Source organism: Phyllobates terribilis, unplaced genomic scaffold, assembly GCF_046119375.1.
Source record: "Phyllobates terribilis strain yellow unplaced genomic scaffold, ASM4611937v1 Scaffold_8__6_contigs__length_399053987, whole genome shotgun sequence".
Classification (NCBI taxonomy): Eukaryota; Metazoa; Chordata; class Amphibia; order Anura; family Dendrobatidae; genus Phyllobates; species Phyllobates terribilis.
The window spans coordinates 191,790,305-191,814,148 of NW_027362768.1; positions in this window are offsets into that span (position 1 = coordinate 191,790,305).

The window sequence follows — 23,844 nt, forward strand, 5'->3', positions numbered from 1 at the left end:
TGCACATCCTTACTTACATGGAGCATGATGCAAGTCCTTACTAACATGGAGCATGATGCACATCGTTACTAACATGGAGCATTTGCACGTCCTTACTAACATGGAGCATGATGCACGTCCTAACTAACAAGGAGCATGATGCACGTCCTTACTAACATGGAGCATGATGCACGTCCTTACTAACATGGAGCATGATGCACGTCCTTACTAACATGGAGCATGATGCACGTCCTTAGTAACATGGAGCATGATGCACGTCCTTACTAACAAGGAGCATGATGTATGTCCTTACTAACATGGAGCATGTTGCACATCCTTACTAACATGGAGCATGATGCACATCCTTACTAACATGGAGCATGATGCACGTTCTTACTAACATGGAGCATGATGCACATCCTTACTAACAAGGAGCATGATGCACGTCCTTACTAACATGGAGCATGATGCACATCCTCACTCACATGGAGCATGATGCACATCCTTACTAACAAGGAGCATGATGCACGTCCTTACTAACATGGAGCATGATGCACGTCCTTACTAACATGGAGCATGATGCACATCATTACTAACATGGAGCATTTGCACGTCCTTGCAAACATGGAGCATGATGCACATCCTCACTAACATGGAGCTTGATGCATATCCTTACTAACATGGAGTCAGATGCACATCCTTACTAACATGGAGCATGATGCAAGTCTTTACTAAGATGGAGCATGATGCACATCCTTACTAACAAGGAGCATGATGCACGTCCTTACTAACATGGAGCATGATGCACATCCTCACTAACATGGAGCATGATGCACGTCCTTACTAACAAGGAGCATGATGACCGTCCTTGCTAACATGGAGCATGATGCACGTCCTTACTAACATGGAGCATGATGCACGTCCTTACTAACATGGAGCATGATGCACGTCCTTAGTAACATGGAGCATGATGCACGTCCTTACTAACAAGGAGCATGATGTATGTCCTTACTAACATGGAGCATGATGCACATCCTCACTAACATGGAGCACAATGAACATCCTCACTAACATGGAGCACGATGCACGTCCTTACTAACATGGAGCATGATGCACATCCTCACTAAAATGGAGCATGATGCACATCCTTACTAACATGGAGCATGATGCACATCCTTACTAACATGGAGCATGATGCACGTCCTTACTAACATGGAGCATGATGCACAGCCTTACTAACAAGGAGCATGATGCACGTCCTTACTAACATGGAGCATGATGCACATCCTCACTAACATGGAGCATGATGCACGTCCTTACTAACAAGGAGCATGATGCACGTCCTTACTAACATGGAGCATGATGCACGTCCTTACTAACATGGAGAATGATGCACGTCCTTAGTAACATGGAGCATGATGCACGTCCTTACTAACAAGGAGCATGATGTATGTCCTTACTAACATGGAGCATGATGCACATCCTTACTAACATGGAGCATGATGCACATCCTTACTAACATGGAGCATGATGCACGTTCTTACTAACATGGAGCATGATGCACATCCTTACTAACAAGGAGCATGATGCACGTCCTTACTAACATGGAGCATGATGCACATCCTCACTAACATGGAGCATGATGCACATCCTTACTAACAAGGAGCATGATGCACGTCCTTACTAACATGGAGCATGATGCACGTCCTTACTAAAATGGATCATGATGCACGTCCTTACTAACATGGAGCATGAAGCACGTCCTTACTAACATGGAGCATGATGCACGTCCTTACTAACATGGAGCATGATGCAGGTCCTTACTAATATGGAGCGTGATGCACGTCCTTACTGACAAGGAGCATGATGCACGTCCTTACTAACATGGAGCATGATGCACGTCATTACTAGCATAGAGCATGATGCACGTCCTTACTAACAAGGAGCATGATGCACGTCCTTACTAACATGGAGCATGATGCACGTCCTTACTAACATGGAGCATGATGCACATCCTTACTAACATGGAGCATTTGCACTTCCTTACTAACATGGAGCATGATACACATCCTCACTAACATGGAGCTTGATGCACATCCTTACTAACATGGAGTCAGATGCACATCCTTACTTACATGGAGCATGATGCAAGTCCTTACTAACATGGAGCATGATGCACATCCTTACTAACATGGAGCATTTGCACGTCCTTACTAACATGGAGCATGATGCACGTCCTTACTAACAAGGAGTATGATGCACGTCCTTACTAACATGGAGCATGATGCACGTCCTTATTAACATGGAGCATGATGCACGTCCTTACTAACATGGAGCATGATGCACGTCCTTAGTAACATGGAGCATGATGCACGTCCTTACTAACAAGGAGCATGATGTATGTCCTTACTAACATGGAGCATGATGCACATCCTTACTAACATGGAGCATGATGCACATCCTTACTAACATGGAGCATGATGCACGTTCTTACTAACATGGAGCATGATGCACATCCTTACTAACAAGGAGCATGATGCACGTTCTTACTAACATGGAGCATGATGCACATCCTCACTGACATGGAGCATGATGCACATCCTTACTAACAAGGAGCATGATGCACGTCCTTACTAACATGGAGCATGATGCACGTCCTTACTAACATGGAGCATGATGCACATCATTACTAACATGGAGCATTTGCACGTCCTTACTAACATGGAGCATGATGCACATCCTCACTAACATGGAGCTTGATGCACATCCTTACTAACATGGAGTCAGATGCACATCCTTACTAACATGGAGCATGATGCAAGTCCTTACTAACATGGAGCATGATACACATCCTTACTAACATGGAGCATTTGCACGTCCTTACTAACATGGAGCATGATGCACATCCTCACTAACATGGAGCTTGATGAACATCCTTACTAACATGGAGTCAGATGCACATCCTTACTAACATGGAGCATGATGCAGGTCCTTACTAACATGGAGCATGATGCACATCCTTACTAACATGGTGCATGATGCACGTCCTTACTAACATGGAGTATTATGCACGTCCTTACTAACATGAAGCATGATGCACGTCCTTACTAACAAGGAGCATGATTCACATCCTCACTAACATGGAGCATGATGCACATCCTTAATAACATGAAGCATGATGCACGTCCATAATAACATGGAGCATGATGCACATCCTTACTAACATGGAGCATGATGTACGTCCTTACTAACATGGAGCATGATGCACATCCTTACTAACATGGAGCATGATGCATGTTCTTACTAACATGGAGCATGATGCACATCCTTACTAACAAGGAGCATGATGCACGTCCTTACTAACATGGAGCATGATGCACATCCTCACTAACATGGAGCATGATGCACATCCTTACTAACAAGGAGCATGATGCACATCCTTACTAACATGGAGCATGATGCACGTCCTTACTAACATGGAGCATGATGCACGTCCTTACTAACATGGAGCATGATGCACGTCCTTACTAACAAGGAACATGATGCATGTCCCTACTAACATGGAGCATGATGCACATCCTTACTAACATGGAGCATGATGCATGTCCTTACTGACATGGAGCATGATGCACCTTCTTACTAACATGGAGCATGATGCACATCCTTACTAACAAGGAGCATGATGCACATACTTACTAACATGGAGCATGATGCACATCCTCACTAACATGGAGCATGATGCACGTCCTTACTAACAAGGAGCATGATGCACGTCCTTACTAACATGGAGCATGATGCACGTCCTTACTGACATGGAGAATGATGCACGTCCTTAGTAACATGGAGCATGATGCACGTCCTTACTAACAAGGAGCATGATGTATGTCCTTACTAACATGGAGCATGATGCACATCCTTACTAACATGGAGCATGATGCACATCCTTACTAACATGGAGCATGATGCACGTTCTTACTAACATGGAGCATGATGCACATCCTTACTAACAAGGAGCATGATGCACGTCCTTACTAACATGGAGCATGATGCACATCCTCACTAACATGGAGCATGATGCACATCCTTACTAACAAGGAGCATGATGCACGTCCTTACTAACATGGAGCATGATGCACGTCCTTACTAAAATGGATCATGATGCACGTCCTTACTAACATGGAGCATGAAGCACGTCCTTACTAACATGGAGCATGATGCACGTCCTTACTAACATGGAGCATGATGCACGTCCTTACTAATATGGAGCGTGATGCACGTCCTTACTGACAAGGAGCATGATGCACGTCCTTACTAACATGGAGCATGATGCACGTCATTACTAGCATGGAGCATGATGCACGTCCTTACTAACAAGGAGCATGATGCACGTCCTTACTAACATGGAGCATGATGCACGTCCTTACTAACATGGAGCATGATGCACATCCTTACTAACATGGAGCATTTGCACTTCCTTACTAACATGGAGCATGATACACATCCTCACTAACATGGAGCTTGATGCACATCCTTACTAACATGGAGTCAGATGCACATCCTTACTTACATGGAGCATGATGCAAGTCCTTACTAACATAGAGCATGATGCACATCCTTACTAACATGGAGCATTTGCACGTCCTTACTAACATGGAGCATGATGCACATCCTTACTAACATGGAGCATGATGCACATCCTTACTAACATGGAGCATGATGCACGTTCTTACTAACATGGAGCATGATGCACATCCTTACTAACAAGGAGCATGATGCACGTCCTTACTAACATGGAGCATGATGCACATCCTCACTGACATGGAGCATGATGCACATCCTTACTAACAAGGAGCATGATGCACGTCCTTACTAACATGGAGCATGATGCACGTCCTTACTAACATGGAGCATGATGCACATCATTACTAACATGGAGCATTTGCACGTCCTTACTAACATGGAGCATGATGCACATCCTCACTAACATTGAGCTTGATGCACATCCTTACTAACATGGAGTCAGATGCACATCCTTACTAACATGGAGCATGATGCAAGTCCTTACTAACATGGAGCATGATGCACATCCTTACTAACATGGAGCATTTTCACGTCCTTACTAACATGGAGCATGATGCACATCCTCACTAACATGGAGCTTGATGCACATCCTTACTAACATGGAGTCAGATGCACATCCTTACTAACATGGAGCATGATGCAGGTCCTTACTAACATGGAGCATGATGCACATCCTTACTAACATGGTGCATGATGCACGTCCTTACTAACATGGAGCATGATGCACGTCCTTACTAACATGAAGCATGATGCACGTCCTTACTAACAAGGAGCATGATTCACATCCTCACTAACATGGAGCATGATGCACATCCTTAATAACATGAAGCATGATGCACGTCCTTAATAACATGGAGCATGATGCACATCCTTACTAACATGGAGCATGATGTACGTCCTTACTAACATGGAGCATGATGCACATCCTTACTAACATGGAGCATGATGCATGTTCTTACTAACATGGAGCATGATGCACATCCTTACTAACAAGGAGCATGATGCACGTCCTTACTAACATGGAGCATGATGCACATCCTCACTAACATGGAGCATGATGCACATCCTTACTAACAAGGAGCATGATGCACATCCTTACTAACATGGAGCATGATGCACGTCCTTACTAACATGGAGCATGATGCACGTCCTTACTAACATGGAGCATGATGCACGTCCTTACTAACAAGGAACATGATGCATGTCCCTACTAACATGGAGCATGATGCACATCCTTACTAACATGGAGCATGATGCATGTCCTTACTGACATGGAGCATGATGCACCTTCTTACTAACATGGAGCATGATGCACATCCTTACTAACAAGGAGCATGATGCACATACTTACTAACATGGAGCATGATGCACATCCTCACTAACATGGGGCATGAAGCACATCCTTACTAACAAGGAGCATGATGCACGTTCTTACTAACATGGAGCATGATGCACGTCCTTACTAACTTGGAGCATGATGCACATCCTTACTAACATGGAGCATGATGAACTTCCTTACTAACATGGAGCAAGATGCACGTCCTTACTAACATGGAGCATGATGCAGGTCCTTATTATTATGGAGCATGATGCACATCCTTACTAACAAGGAGCATGATGCACGTCCTTGCTAACATGGAGCATGATGCACGTCCTTACTAACATGGAGCATGATGCACGTTCTTACTAACAAGGAGCATGATGCACGTCCTTACTAACATGGAGCATGATGCACGTCCTTACTAACATGGAGCATGATGCACATCCTTACTAACATGGAGCATTTGCACGTCCTTACTAACATGGAGCATGATGCACATCCTCACTAACATGGATTTTGATGCACATGTGTCACCCTGGCCTGGATGCCACAAGTGTAATAAAGCTGTGTCTGAGAGCAAGGGGGAGGTTCTCTTGTCAGGGGAACATTAGCATACAGTACCTCCTGTCTCAGGCCAGTAGGGGGAGCAGGCTGCCCCTATAAAATCTGGAACTGGGGGCAGGGTTAGGAGAGAACTGGACGACCTGTCTCAGCACTGAGAAGTGTTCAGAGCAGAGAGGGACAGCTGTATTGCACCCTAAGAGGAAGTGTGGCAGAAGGAGAGCCACAAGCCAGAGACAAGAGGCAAAGTGAGCCTGTCTTGGCAGACAAAGAACATAATTTACCAGACTTTGGTGTCTGAGGCTCGGAGGATTCCACATTCCACAGCAGATAACCAGTCCGCAGGGGACTGTATGTTCCTTGGCCTAAGAAACCTGGAGGCTCTGCCACAACAGAAGAGACCAGTAAAGCCGTACCAGGCCGGGAGCAGAAAGGAACCCACGTCGCAGGCCATACAGGCGAGAGTACACGGAAAGCTCGGAAACGTGGGCTGTTACCCTATAAGGAGGAGATAGCCAGAAGGAGCACAGAAAGCACGGTAGGCCTACACCCTCACCCTGACCAGGGCCAATTTCCCAATTGCTCTCAGACATCCAGGTCCCCTCCTAGCCGGGACTGTTTGTGGGTCAGTTTATCTGTTTTAGTTAAGACCCTGGACTGCAACATGTTGTCTGTGTGCTCCTTGCTCCTCCAGCACTATCAGCACTGGGACTCTCACCACCATCACTCCCACCATCCACTACACTGCCCTGGGGCTGCACTCTTCCCTTGGGGAGTCACACCACCTCAGCTGCATAAACCATCAGCCCCAGCAGTCTGCCCTGCAGCGGCGGTTCCTAATGACCGCAAATCCACGGGTGGCGTAGTCGGACGTTATCAACAGCACTTAGCAGACTACCACTGGTCTGACCACCCTGAGCCACGGAACCGGGTTGCCACTACTACCCCCATCGTTCCCCTATTGCCCGGATCCGAGTGCCCCACGGCCCAGGGGGCGAGTCAGCTTTGGCGTAGTCGGCAGGATTTCGTGCCCGCAACCACCGGATACTGCGTGCCTTCAAAAGACTGTCATACCTGCCGTGGTGAAGGTTCGCGCCATCCGGAGCCGTTTCCCGCCATCTTCAGTCGGTTCCTGCCATCGTCAGTCGGTTCCCGCCATCTTCAGCTGTTTTTCCCGCCATCCGAAGTCGTTTTCCCGCCGTCGGACGCCATCTTCAGGACGCCGCGCGGGAAGAAGAGGGGCGTGGACGCCGAAAGCGCGCGAGACCTGAAGCTCCGCCCCACGCACCGACGCTGCGCAAGGTCCTGAAAGGGAGAGAGAGCGACGCTGACGTCACCAGGACGCGACGCAAGGTCCTCCTCCGGAGCAACATCAGCGGAGCCACGGCCTACAGAAGTGGATCGTCGGAAGGTAGGCCACGCTTAACTAGGGGGGAGGAAGATGTCGGACACCGAGGCGCCCACTACCACCAGCGCAGCTGCAGCAGCGGTGATGCCATTTTCCCTGCCCTACATCCCTGGAGCGGCCTGGCTGCCTAAGTATTCGGGGGAGCCCCATGCCCTAACTGACTTTAAGGAAAGGCTGTACAGTTTGTTCCAAGTCTACCCCCTGACAGAGGAACAGAAGGTCAGCATACTGACGGGGCAGTTAACTGGTGCAGCCCAGCGGGAGGTAAAGTCATGGCCCGCTGAGGAGAAAAGGACTGTGAAGGACATTCTGGCCCGGCTGCGAGGTACCTTTGATACCCGCACCTCCGCTGAAATTAAAATGCGGTTCTAAGGATGTAAGCAGCGGGCACAGGACAGCATCAGAGACTATGCCCTAAATTTGCAGGAAGCCTTGAGGGCCATGAAACAAACTGACCCTGGTAGCGTGCAGGATACAGATAAGCTACTAACAGAACAGTTTATAGAAGGTCTGCTGTCTAGCGCCCACAGGACCCAGCTGCGCCTCATGGTCTTTCAGAACCCTGATCTGACCTTTGCCCAATTTAAGGACAGGGCCATAAGGGTGCTCCGTGAACCCGCAACCAGTGGCGCTATAAACCCCCGATGTCCTGCTCTCACCTACCACCAGGAGGCAGCGCCCTCCCCTATGGACTCTGTGGGGGATGATGCACAGGCCCTGAACCAAGCCCCGTCGAAAGATCTGCAGCACCAAGTCCAGGAGCTGACCAGGAGCGTCGCGGCGTTGACCAGGACCTTCCAGGCGTTACAAGTGGACCCGTCAAGACCCATCGAGCTGGCTTCAAGTCCGGAGGATGTCCCGTGGCGTCGACAGAGGAGGATCCCGTCGTTCCGAGGGAGGCCCACAGACCGCTACGCAGAGGATGGACAGCCCATTTGCCGTCGATGCAACCAGCCCGGACACATTTCCAGGTACTGTAATTTAAACGGGTCCAACCTGGGGCAGAGGGCCGAACCCCAGGCATAAGATCACCAGGCCCTTATAATTGGCGTGATAAGTACGTTGGGGGGCGCCCGGTTTTACCCGTGGTGCTGGACGGTATCCCCATGAGCGCCTTGCTGGATACGGGGTCGCAAGTAACCACTATCCCTTATGTACTTTTTAAGCAGTATTGGACTGATGCTGATATCACACGGTATCCAGACAGTAACTTGAGCATCATCGCCAGTAATGGCTTACCCGTGCCGCAGATGGGGTTCAAGGAGATGACCATTAAGATTGGTAAAGTTGAACTGCCGGCACAGGGAGTAATTATTGTGGACATTGACCGTCGTGAAAGACACCCTAAAATAACTGTGGGTACTAACGTGATTGAAAATTGTCTTTCAGAGGTAATTGTAATTCTACAACAGGTGGCGGTGAATGCTAGTTCCAGCCAACAGAGAGTCTTCAACAAGAAGATAAAAGCCCTGATGAGACGGCAGCAGGTAGAACTGTCTGGTGGTGAGATCGGTAGCGTAAGACTGAGTGACCCATTCCCCATTTCCATGCCTCCCAAAAGTGAAATGATGATCTGGTGTCGGACTGCAATCGGGTTGAGAGGTAGAGACTACCAAGCCATGGTAGAACCCGTGTACTCAGACAGCAGGCCCACCATTTTGACAGCCCGGGGGGTGGTCGATGTCCGTCATGGGAGGGTGCCCGTTCGCATTCTCAACATTGGGGAGAGAGAGGTAAACTTACCCAGGTACGCTACACTTGCCAAACTGTTTGTTGTCGAACACAAAGCTATCAGGGCCGTGGAACCCTTGCCTCCATCTCCTCAGGCAGAGGGTAATGGGTCCCAGAAACAAAAGGAGGACTGGTGCCAGAAACTCCATGTGGGTGCTGACTCCACTCCCCTGCACCAAAAACAAGGAGTCTACCGGGTGGTACAGGAGTACGAGAGAGTCTTTAGTAAGCACCCGCTAGACTTCGGCAGAGTAAAGGGGATAGAACACCACATCCCCACAGGGAGCCACCCACCGATAAAAGAAAGACACAGACCTGTACCCCCTGCACATTATCAGAACGCAAAGAGCATGCTAAGAGAAATTAAAGAAGCTGGGGTCATTAGAGATAGCTGTAGCCCCTGGGCAGCCCCCCTGGTTCTGGTAAAAAAGAAAGACGGCACCATGAGAATGTGCGTGGACTATAGACAAATCAACCGTATCACCCACAAAGACGCATATCCGCTGCCTAGAATAGAGGAGTCTTTAGCCGCACTAAAATCAGCTAACTTCTTTTCTACTTTGGACCTTACTAGTGGGTACTGGCAGGTTCCTGTGGCAGAGGCTGACAAGGAGAAGACCGCCTTCACCACCCCGATGGGACTGAGCAAATTCAACTGTATGCCTTTCGGGCTCTGCAACACACCAGGGACCTTCCAGCAGCTGATGGAATGCTGTCTAGGGCACCGAAACTTCGAGACGGTCCTCCTTTACCTGTACGACATGATCGTCTATCGAAAACCTACGAGGACCATCTAAAGCACCTGGCCGAGGTGTTCGAAGCCCTGGCAGGCTATGGCCTGAAGGTGAAACCATCAAAGTGTCACCTGTTGAAACCGAAGGTCCAGTACCTAGGGCACGTGGTAAGTGCGGAAGGAGTAGCCCCCGACCCTGACAAGGTCACGGCAATCAAGAGCTGGCCAAGCCCCTCGAACATCAAAGAAGTGAGGCAGTTCCTCGGGTTGGTAGGCTACTACCGAAGGTTCATCCCCGGGTTCACTAAGATGGCAGCTCCTATGCAGGACCTCCTGATCGGACAGTCTAAGTCCAGAAGCCAAAAGCCACCCTTCAAGTGGGATAAACCGGAAGAGGAGTCCTTCCGCCAGTTGAAGATGGCCCTCACAGGGGATGAGATCCTGGTCTACCTTGATTATGGCCAGCCTTTCATTCTCCACACAGACGCCAGTAATGTGGGACTGGGAGCCGTACTGTCCCAAAACCAACAGGGCAGAGAAAGGGTGATCGCGTACGCCAGCCGGAAGCTGAGGCCCACCGAGAGGAACCCGGAGAATTACGGCTCCTTCAAGCTAGAATTCTTGGCGGTGGTGTGGGCCGTGACGGAACGCTTCAAGCATTACCTGGCCTCCGCAAAGTTCACCGTGTACACGGACAACAACCCGTTAACACACCTGGACAATGCAAGACTTGATGCCCTGGAACAGCGGTGGATGGCCCGTCTCTCCAATTATGACTTCGTGATCAAGTACCGAGCAGGCAAAACCAATGCCAACGCTGACGCCCTATCGAGAATGCCTCACTTACCTGAAGGTGACGAAGACCCAGAAGAGTTGAAGGAGGAAGAACTCCCTGCGTTTCACCAGTATGGAGCCGCTCAATACTCCCACCGCGTGAAGGAGGAGGATCTAACAACCGTGATGATCAATCCCCTACCTCATCACAGCTGGGCCGAGACCCAAGATAGTGACCCTGCCATCCGCCTAGTGAAAGATCTGCTGGCCCAGGAAGATGCCCGCATGGATCCGGATGCTCCAGAGGAAGCCAAGCAGCTATGGAAAGAGAAGAGCAAGCTGTTCCTCTACGAAGTCAAGCTGTGCAGAAGGATTGTCAACCACCGGACGCACAAACTGACCTGGCAAGTCGTGGTTCCAAGGCGGGATGCAGCTATGGTCCTGGGGGCTTACCATGACAGAGTGGGGCACTTCGGTTGGAAGAAACTGGAGTTCCTGCTAAGAGGACGGTTCTTTTGGGTCGGCATGAGAGGGGCTGTAGAGAAGTGGTGCAGAGACTGTGGCCCTTGTCACCTAAGGAGGAAGGACCGTGCCAGCCAGAAGACACCCTTGAGGCCCATCGTCACCATGCAGCCTCTTGAGCTGGTAGCTCTGGACCACGTCAAATTGGCTCCAAGCCGGTCAGGATACATCTATGCCCTGAAAATCGTGGACCACTATTCCCGTTTTCTAGTGGTGGTCCCGGTAAAGGACTTGACAGCCCAAACAGCGGCCAGAGCCTTCCAGCAATACTTCTGCCGTCCACACGGGTATCCGGAACAGGTCCTGACAGACCAGGGTCCAGCGTTCGAGGCTGAAATCTTCCAAGAGTTCTGCAACCTCTATGGCTGTAAGAAGATTCGGACAACGCCTTACCAACCACAAACCAACGGGATGTGTGAGAAGATGAACAATATAGTCATTGATCTCCTGAAGACGCAGCCTGTGGCCAGAAAAACTGCCGGACCTGATAGACTTATCCAATCATATCCCGGTGAATGCTACCAACTGCACCCCGGCTTACCTGATGCGAGCCTGACCAGGTAAGCTGCCCTTAGACCTGGAGATGGGAGTCCTGACACCTGAGGACACCTCCCCGGATGCGGACTGGGATACGGAAAGGCAACTGCAGTACAAGAAGGTACAGGAGAGTGTGGAGAAGAGCCTGGCCCAGGTGAGAGAGAGGCAAGAAAAACTCTTCAACCAACACGCCCCTGCTGGTCCCCTAGAACCTGGTGAGCAGGTCCTGAAGCGAAAGAGAAGGCTTCACAAGTTGGACGACCAGTGGGAAAGGGAACCCTACACCGTACTGCTGTCTGATCACGACAACCCGAAGGTGTGCGTGATCATGTAGCACCCTGAGGACTCGGCTGCTACAGGGGTATTGCACCTCGACCCAGAGGTGTGGTATTCCACTCCCGGGTAAGGATGGAGTGTGGAACTGAGCTTAGTAGGCTGCATGCACTACATACATCCCATTTCCGGGGGACAGAACAAAGGTACTCCCACCAGTATATGTGCAGGTACGACAGCGTCTGTCCCTGGCTGGAGTGGGAGGGGGGTGGAACATCCCAGTAGTGTAGGGACAGATAGGGGGAGTAGTCTGGGTAAAGCTAGGAGCCCATTGGGTGCTGGTCACCTGGGCTCACACATAGAGGGAGTATATAAGGTGGGCACCATCTTAGAATAGGGTCTTTGGTCAGAGAGCCTGAGGAGAAGCAGAGCAGAGGAGTTCAGCCAGGAGGGCTGACAGGGAGCTGTGGCTCCGGCTGGGCCCAGCTCCAGAGCCAAGCCTGCAGTGGAGAGAGGAGAGGAAGAAGGAAGGCCCAGAGACGCAGAAAAGAGGGAACCCTAAGATCCCAGAAGCAGACCAAAAAGGGTGAAGGGTTGGCAGAAAAGGGCACCGGATCCCAAGCTGGCAGAGGCAGAAGTAACCCTTAACCAGGAACCGGAGGTCGTGGTCAAGTTTTGCCACGACCCTCACCATATCCACCAGGAAGGCACACCACGAGTAGGGCCAGGGAAGCCAGAGAAGGTTCAACCACTAAGAGGCCCGAGGGAGCCGGACAAAGGTGGATCCCTGGTGGGGACGGCCAGGAGAAAGAGAGTGAGAGGGAAGCTCAGGACCACGCTCCGGAACTGCCTGGGGGTTAGCCGAGTCCCGCACCTGGTGGACGCAGCACGGCTCGGGTGGTCACTCAAGGCCAGAGTGACTAAAGCAACATCAGTGAGTAAAAACCCTGAAACTGCATCTCCTGACTCTGCCTCTCCTTCCTGCATCATCACAACCCCCATCATCCACACCTGCTGCCCTGAGGCCATACCCCTCCCGTTGGGGGTTATACCATCACTGCTGCACATATACCACCGGCCTCAGCGGACTGCTCTGCAGCAGCGGCTTCAAAGCCGCACTCAACGGGTGGCGTAGTCGATCAAATTAACATCTACTGCCATAGACTGCCACTTAGTTTGACACCCTGGGCACGGACCGGGTCACCGCCACAAGGACTACTACCCCCATACAGATCCGGCTCCGGGTATCCCTTGAACACGGCCCAGGGGGCGCGTCAATCACCAAGGACGGAGGAGAAACCACTAGTACCGTCTCCAGAGACCACCTCAAAAGGTGCCCCGAGCAACTCCGTAGTGCAGAAGAGGATCAGAGTGACCTTGAACCCACAGAGGACAAGGAAGAAATGATCAGCACCGTTCTCGGAGAGTTCCCTCAGTCCTGGACTCGCATAAATGATGCCATAGTGGTACCCGTCCTGCATTTCCTGCAACCGACTGCGCAACAACCTGCACCTGAGCCGGAAGGTGAAGAGGAGCAAGCAGTTCCAGAGGCAGAAGAGCCTGAACCAGCAGCCCAGGAAAATCAACCCTCTGCTGACAGTGAGCCTGCCATGCCTGCGGTAAGCCAAAGGACCCGCAGACAGCTGCCTGCCCTGCCTGTAAGTCCAGCTGGTAGCTGTACCCCTAACGCTAGTGGGGAAAGCCAGGTCGGTCCACCACCAGACAGTGGGTTAAGGAGGTCGACCAGGAGCACAAAGGGGCGGATACCCGCTCGCTGGTGAATATAGGATGCACTAGAACTGTAAATAACCCAATTGCCAAATGTTGAAATGTTTGCCAAGTTACCTGCGTGATTATTAATAGCGTGTTTCAGTTTCTTGCAGTTACCGTAAGGACTCAAAGGTTATGGACTTTTTATAACCGGGACCTTGTATGGACTGCGTTCGGAGCCTGACCAAGGTATGAACTAAGACTGTAAATGACTTGGGGTAGGACAGACCCCCACCTGGTTAAGGCTCACCGTTGTATTGGTGATATGGACACCCGGTCACAGACCACACTGTGACCTTAAGAACTCAAGCTGTGCGTCGTCTGTCTGTTAATGTTTTATGGTTATGCATATTGTCTTTGTTTATTGTTTAGTCCCGGAGTACTAAATTTCACTAGGGGGGAATGTGTCACCCTGGCCTGGATGCCACAAGTGTAATAAAGCTGTGTATGAGAGCAAGGGGGAGGTTCTCTAGTCAGGGGAACATTAGCATACAGTACCTCCTGTCTCAGGCCAGTAGGGGGAGCAGGCTGCCCCTATAAAAGCTGGAACTGGGGGCAGGGTTAGGAGAGAACTGGACGACCTGTCTCAGCACTGAGAAGTGTCCAGAGCAGGGAGGGACAGCTGTATTGCACCCTAAGAGAAAGTGTGGCAGAAGGAGAGCCACAAGCCAGAGACAAGAGGCAAAGTGAGCCTGTCTTGGCAGACAAAGAACATAATTTACCAGACTTTGGTGTCTGAGGCTGGGAGGATTCCACATCCCACAGCAGATAACCAGTCTGCAGGGGACTGTATTTTCCTTGGCCTAAGAAACCTGGAGGCTCAGCCACAACAGAAGGGACCAATAAAGCCATACCAGGCTGGGAGCAGAAAGGAACCCACGTCGCAGGCCATACAGGCGAGAGTACACGGAAAGCTCGGAAACGTGGGCTGTTACCCTATAAGGAGGAGATAGCCAGAAGGAGCACAGAAAGCATGGTAGGCCTACACCCTCACCCTGACCAGGGCCAATTTCCCAATTGCTCTCAGACATCCAGGTCCCCTCCTAGCCGGGACTGTTTGTGGGTCAGTTTATCTGTTTTAGTAAAGACCCTGGACTGCAACCTGTTGTCTGTGTGCTCCTTGCTCCTCCAGCACTATCAGCACTGGGACTCTTACCACCATTACTCCCACCATCCACTACACTGCCCTGGGGCTGCACTCTTCCCGTGGGGAGTCACACCACCTCAGCTGCATACACCATGAGCCCCAGCGGTCTGCCCTGCAGCGGCGGTTCCTAATGACCGCAAATCCACGGGTGGCGTAGTCGGATGTTATCAACAGCACTTAGCAGACTACCACTGGCCTGACCACCCTGAGCCACGGAACCGGGTTGCCACTACTACCCCCATCGTTCCCCTATTGCCCGGATCCGAGTGCCCGACGGCCCAGGGGGCGAGTCACACATCCTTACTAACATGGAGTCAGATGCACATCCTTACTAACATGGAGCATGATGCATGTCCTTACTAACATGGAGCATGAAGCACATCCTTACTAACATGGAGCATGATGCACGTCCTTACTAACATGGAGCATGATGCACGTCCTTACTAACATGGAGGATGATGCACGTCCTTACTAACATGGAGCATGATGCACGTCCTTACTAACATGGAGCATGATGCACATCCTTACTAACATGGAGCATTTGCACGTCCTTACTAACATGGAGCATGATGCACATCCTCACTAACATGGAGCTTGATGCACATCCTTACTAACATGGAGTCAGATGCACATCCTTACTAACATGGAGCATGATGCACATCCTCACTAACATGGAGCATGATGCACATCCTCACTAACATGGAGCATGATGCACGTCCTTACTAACATGGAGCATGATGCACGTCCTCACTAACATGGAGCATGATGCACATCCTCACTAACATGGAGCACCATGCACATCCTCACTAACATGGAGCACGATGCACGTCCTTACTAACATGGAGCATGATGCACATCCTGACTAACATAGAGCATGATGCACATCCTTACTAACATGGAGCATGATGCACATCCTTACTAACATGGAGCATGATGCACATCCTTACTAATATGGAGCATGAAGCACGTCCTTACTAACATGGAGCATGATGCACATCCTTACTAACAAGGAGCATGATGCACATCCTTACTAACATGGAGCATGATGCACATCCTCACTAACATGGAGCATGATGCACGTCCTTACTAACAAGGAGCATGATGCACGTCCTTAGTAACATGGAGCATGATGCACGTCATTACTAACAAGGAGCATGATGTATGTCCTTACTAACATGGAGCATGATGCACATCCTTACTAACATGGAGCATGATGCACATCCTTACTAACATGGAGCATGATGCACGTTCTTACTAACATGGAGCATGATGCACATCCTTACTAACAAGGAGCATGATGCACGTCCTTACTGACATGGAGCATGATGCACATCCTCACTAACATGGAGCATGATGCACATCCTTACTAACAAGGAGCATGATGCATGTCCTTACTAACATGGAGCATGATGCACGTCCTTACTAACATGGATCATGATGCACGTCCTTACTAACATGGAGCATGATGCACGTCCTTACTAACATGGAGCATGATGCACGTCCTTACTAATATGAAGCATGATGCACGTCCTTACTAACAAGGAGCATGATGCACGTCCTTACTAACATGGAGCATGATGCACGTCCTTACTAACATGGAGCATGATGCACGTCCTTACTAACAAGGAGCATGATGCACGTCCTTACTAACATGGAGCATGATGCACGTCCTTACTAACATGGAGCATGATGCACATCCTTGACCGCAGAAAGCCTGGAATCAGATTGGAGCCTAATCTAGCGATCGTTCCAAAGTGCAGGGAGCTGTGGCTGGACAGGTGAGGGAGGCCTCGGACAGGTGAGTGTAAGCTTTAATTATTTGTTAACCCCTTCCCAGCCATTATACCAGATTTGTGCAATTCCAGCTTCTGGCAAACCTGATTTTTTGTGGGAAACTTTGGAACTAATTCAGTTAGTTACTTATCAATTTGCTCATCTCAGTAATACTTTACAGACCTGGGACAACCTCTGATGTCTTGTAATGTAGCACGGGAGCTTCTTGTCTGGGACAGGGGGTCCCCATCACCTCCGCTCTCCCTATATGTGCGCCTTCCTCAATACTGTAAACAAAAAAAAAAAGAAAAAAAACAAGAATTTCTAAAAAAGTTGATCAAATTCGATGATTATAGAAGTTTATTGATGATTTCTGGGATATTTTCTCTGTTTTTGTGATTAGAATTTGCGCTTTGGATTAATAACCCTTAAGCCATAATAATCCCACATATGCCAGCAGCTAATTGCCATCTTCTCCTGCAGTGATGGAGGTGTCACTTGTGCTTGCCGCTCACTTCTTCCTATTACCTGTGCCGGCATCTGCCGCTTCAGCCCCTGAAGGATTCACTTCAAACGAGGCCGCTCTTATGTCATCTCCGCCTGCTCCCAGGACTGTGTTCAGACACGGCGCGGAGCTCACACCGGCAGCGCTGTCTTCTGCTTGTCTGGATTTGCTGTGAGGTTTCGGATGTCTGATGGCTGAACAAGCGGCGAGCCTGGAGGCAGCGATCTGTTCTCCTTGTGGGAGTGAGGACGGGTGACTTCTGTTTTTGTTTTTGCTCTTTTTTTTACTATAACCGATGACATCTTAATCAGATTTTCAATCATTTTTCATCCCGTCAGCTGCCCACTGAGATCCGGAGCAGTCGTGTCATTTATGTTTTCTTTTATACAAAATGTTGTGCCGAAAAGTGTGAAGAAAAATACCAAAGTGATCGGAGATCCCAGATCCCAGCATTACACGAGCAAGCGTACAAGTATACGGCCTCAGGGCTATGTACAAGGCCATTATAAAATGCTGCAAATCAGTCTATCCATCTCACTATGTATCTACAAATAGAAAAATAGAAGCAGCACTGATCAATACAGAAATTGGTGCAAGGTGCGCAATGATCTTGGTCGCAGAGGTTGCAACATCAACCGGGCCTGTGGAATCAGGGGGCCCCACCAATGCCAGCAGCATATTCAGCTAAATGTGTGTGCTCGGATATACATCCAGGTGAAATGTATTGTGGTGCAGAGAGCCATCAGCTCCCTGCACCACAATCGCTATACACACCGCTGGACAATCAGTGTCCAACATTTGACGTTAAGCAGAGTATGGAGGATGACGTGGATGCTGCCCATTGTGAGAGTGAGGACCGCTCCCAGGAAGAAGCCAAAGCGGTGAAACACGCGTCGGGGTCACAAGAGCATAGACCTGATCACGCTGTGCCTTAATCCATACCTAATCTTCACCTTATACCACTTTCTTGATCCAAGTAATTTATCAAGCATACATTATTGTTATTATTACCAAGAGTCTCTTTGACTAGATAACTTTAGTGTCTACTAGACAGTCAATACATAAAAATCTTATGTACATTATAGGTTTAGTTTTGAGGTTTCAGTGTACAAACATATATGGGACACACTCTGTATGATTATATGTTACAGATGTATAGGAATGACTTAATGCATTAGCACCTATTTATTTGACTATTAATGAAATTAATTACTTATTCCTATCTCTGTGAATATTTCTACACATTGTTTATCTATATTATCATGGTCTGTTTCTCCTTCTTTGAGGTGTCCTTGCTTTTATTTGATTTTTTTTATGCAAATTTTCAAGGTATTTAATAAAAATATAATTTTTATATAATCATAGATCTCTTCCTCATTTCTGGTCTTCTGATCACAAACGTATGAATTCTTATATGTTCTATGGGGAGTACATTATACTATATGGAGGACTATGGGGTGCATTATACTATATGGAGAACTACGGGGATGCAGTATACTATATGGAGGACTATGGGGAGTGTATTATACTATATGGAGGACTATAGGGAGTGCATTATACTATATGGAGGACTATGGAGTGCATTATACTATATGGAGGACTATGGGGATGCAGTATACTATATGGAGGACTATGGGGAGTGCATTATACTGTATGGAGGACTATGGGGAGTGTATTATACTATATGGAGGACTATGGGGAGTGCATTATACTATATGGAGGACTATGGGGAGTGCATTATACTATATGGAGGACTATGGGGAGTGCATTATACTATATGGAGGACTATGGAGAGTACATTATACTGTATGGAGGACTATGGGGGTGTGAAGACGCGGGGTCTTCCGTGGGCGTATCGCTACTCAGACAACACAGGATGAGGGTAAAACAGCATGACAATACTTTATTGAACCACAAAGCGGACAATAAACACATAGAACAGTCCCAGCAAATACAGTGCTGGCCAAAAGTATTGGCACCCCTGCAATTCTGTCAGATAATACTCAGTTTCTTCCTGAAAATGATTGCAATCACAAATTCTTTGGCATTATTCTCTTCATTTAATTTGTCTTCAATGAAAAAAACACAAAAAGAATTGTCCTAAAGCCAAATTGGATATAATTCCACACCAAACCTAAAAAAGGGGGTGGACAAAAGTATTGGCACCCTTTGAAAAATCATGTGATGCTTCTCTAATTCATGTAATTAACAGCACCTGTAACTTACCTGTGGCACCTAACTGGTGTTGGCAATAACTAAATCACACTTGCAGCCAGTTAACATGGATTAAAGTTGACTCAACCTCTGTCCTGTGTCCTTGTGTGTACCACATTGAGCATGGAGAAAAGAAAGAAGAAAAAAGAACTGTCTGAGGACTTGAGAAACCAAATTGTGAGGAAGCATGAGCAATCTCAAGGCTACAAGTCCATCTCCAAAGACCTGAATGTTCTTGTGTCTTCCGTGCACAGTGTCATCAAGAAGTTTAAAGCCCATGGCACTGTGGCTAACCTCCTTAGATGTGGACGGAAAAGAAAAATTGACGAGAGATTTCAACGCAAGATTGTGCGGATGGTGGATAAAGAACCTCGACTAACAATCAAACAAGTTCAAGCTGCCCTGCAGTCCGAGGGTACAACAGTGTCAACCCGTACTATCTGTCGACGTCTGAATGAAAAGGGACTGTATGGTAGGATACCCAGGAAGACCTCACTTCTTACCCCGAGACATAAAAAAGCCAGGCTGGAGTTTGCCAAAACTTACCTGAGAAAGCCTAAAACTTTTTGGAAGAATGTTCTCTGGTCAGATGAGACAAAAGTAGAGCTTTTTGGGAAAAAGCATCAACATAGAGTGTACAGGAAAAAAAAAGAGGCATTCAAAGAAAAGAACAGGGTCCCTACAGTGAAACATGGTGGAGGTTCCCTGATGTTTTGGGGTTGCTTTGCTGCCTCTGGCACTGGACTGCTTGACCGTGTACATGGCATTATGAAGTCTGAAGACTACCAACAAATTTTGCAGCATAATGTAGGGCCCAGTGTGAGAAAGCTGGGTCTCCCTCAGAGGTCATGGGTCTTCCAGCAGGACAATGACCCAAAACACACTTCCAAAAGCACTATAAAATGGTTTTAGAGAAAGCACTGGAGACTTCTAAGGTGGCCAGCAATGAGTCCAGACCTAAATCCCATAGAACACCTGTGGAGAGATCTCAAAATGGCAGTTTGGAGAAGGCACCCTTCAAATATCAGGGACCTGGAGCAGTTTGCCAAAGAAGAATGGTCTACAATTCCAGCAGAGCATTGTAAGAAACTCATTGATGGTTACCGGAAGCGGTTGTTCGCAGTTATTTTGGCTAAAGGTTGTGCAACCAAGTATTAGGCTGAGGGTGCCAATACTTTTGTCTGGCCCTTTTTTGGAGTTTTGTTTGAAATGATCAATGATTTGATTTTTGCTTCATTCTCTTTTGTGTTTTTTCCTTGCAAGCAAATTAAATGAAGAGAATAGTACCAAAGAATTTGTGATTGCAATGATTTTCAGGAAGAAACTGAGTATTATCTCACAGAATTGCAGGGGTGCCAATACTTTTGGCCAGCACTGTACCCAAGATGGTATAACATTACACAGTCTCACTCTTCCTTCTCCTCCCGCCTGGGATAGAACAGCTGCGCCTTTGGAGACTTCTAGGGCCAACTACCTCAACCTGTGGCCCACTGCTTTTGGCGGACCCCCACAGAGAGAAGGTAGCAGCAAGCTTAGGAAGTTAGCAGTCCATCAAGGTACAAGGCCAGGAGACCCAAGGGTCCCAACCTGGCCTCTCCGAGAATTTCCATGGAGCCAGATGACCGGCGGGTCCCAATCTGGCTTCTCCGATTGTCTCCATGGGTTGCAGGCGACCGGTGGGTCCCTCTTGGGAGCCCCAAACAACATATTCATGGTCTCTCTGATGGTCAAATGGAAGAAATAAGCATCTTTCCAGGGCCGATACCCTTAGACTAGAATCACGTAGACTACAAATCTGTGTCTCTTTGGTTAATGCCATGCAATCCATCTGCTGTCCTGAAGGATGTCTCTAATTCTCCTTGTAAAGTCTTTCTGATGCTCCTTAATTCTGCTTCCCAAGTCTGACTGCTACAAAAACATGTCCTTTCTTCTTCTCTGGGCTCAGCCCCCTGAATGGCAGAACTGCTCTCACCCTCCTCCCCCAAAGCTTAGTGTGCATATTACATGTCGGAGGTAAAGGTGCAGGGCTCACCTATCATTGCTTTAGCTAATCTATTTACAGGTATCACAGTGGCTCTTGTAAATACACATCATTGTTTCAGAATCAAAGAGCACATAACATTCAGGGTTATACAAATAACAGTCTGTGTTAATCAACTAACGAAGAACACAGATTAAAGAGTCAACATAAAAATAAAGGTATGCTGTTCTTGCCATCAGAAAGTATGTCTGGCATAATTAAGATTTTAAGCTGTATCGTCACAGGGGGGTGCATTATACCGTATGGAGGACTATGGAGAGTGCATTATACTATATGGAGGACTATGGGGAGTGCATTATACTATATGGAGGGATATGGGGAGTGTATTATATTATATGGAGGACTATGGGGAGTGCATTATACTATATGGAGAAATATGGGGAGTGCATTATAGTATATAGAGGACTATGGGGAGCATATTATACTATATGGAGGACTATGGGGAGTGCATTATACTATATGGAAGACTATGGGCAGTGTATTATACTAAATGGAGGACTATTGTGAGCACATTATACTATATGGAGGACTATGGGGAGTGTATTATACTATATGGAGGACTATGGGGTGTGCATTATACTCTATGGAGGACTATGGGGAGTACATTATACTATATGGAGGACTATGGGGAGTGCATTATAATGTATGGAGGACTATGGGGAGTGCATTATAGTATATGGAGAACTATGGGGTGTGCATTATACTATATGGAGGACTATGGGGAGTGCATTATACTATATGGAGGACTATGGGGAGTGCATTATACTATATGGAGGACTATGGGGAGTGCATTTTACTGTATGGAGGACTATGGGGTATATTATACTGTATGGAGGACCATGGGATGTGCATTATACTAAATGGAGGACTATGGTGAGCACATTACACTGTATGGAGGACTATTTGGAGTGCATCATACTATATGTAGGACTAAGGGAAGTGCATTATACTATATGGAGGACTATGGGGAATGCATTATACTATATGGAGAACTATGGGGTGTGCATTATACTATATGGAGGACTATGGGGAGCACGTTATACTATATATAGGACTATGGGGAGTGCATTTTACTGTATGGAGGACTATGGGGTTGCATTATACTGTATGGAAGACCATGGGATGTGCATTATACTGTATGGAGGACTATGGGGAGTGTATTATACTATATGGAGGACTATGGGGAGTGCATTACACTATATGGAGGACTATGGGGAGAGCATTATACTATATGGAGGACTATGGGGAGTGCATTATACTGTATGGAGAACAATGGGGAGAGCATTATACTGTATGGAGAATTATCGGGAGTGTATTATAGTGTATGTACTATGGAGTGCATTATATTATATGGAATATGGGGAGTGAATTATACTATAAAATGGATTATGGGTTCCATATACTATATGGAGGACTATGTGGGGGCTATTATAAAATTTTGAGGACTATGTGGGATCTTTTATACTTTATGGAGGGTTATGTGGGGGTCCATTATATCGTATGAAAGCAATTATACAGTGTGAAGGTTTGTGTGGGGTTGATCATACTGTGTGGGGGCCATTATACAGTGTGGAGGGGGCAGTGTGGGGGTCACAGTTGGGGTAATCATACTGTGTTGGGGGTCACCATACTTTTCTGAGGGAGTAAAGGTGGGGTACAGTATGGTCATTATTATACATTATACAGTACAGACCAAAAGTTTGGACACACCTTCTCATTTAAAGATTTTTCTGTATTTTCATGACTATGAAAATTGTACATTCACACTGAAGGCATCAAAATTATGAATTAACACATGTGGAATTATATACTTAACAAAAAAAGTGTGAAACAACTGAAAATATGTCTTATATTCTAGGTTCTTCAAAGAAGCCACCTTTTGCTTTGATGACTGCTTTGCACACTCTTGGCATTCTCTTGATGAGCTTCAAGAGGTAGTCACCGGAAATGGTCTTCCAACCATCTTGAAGGAGT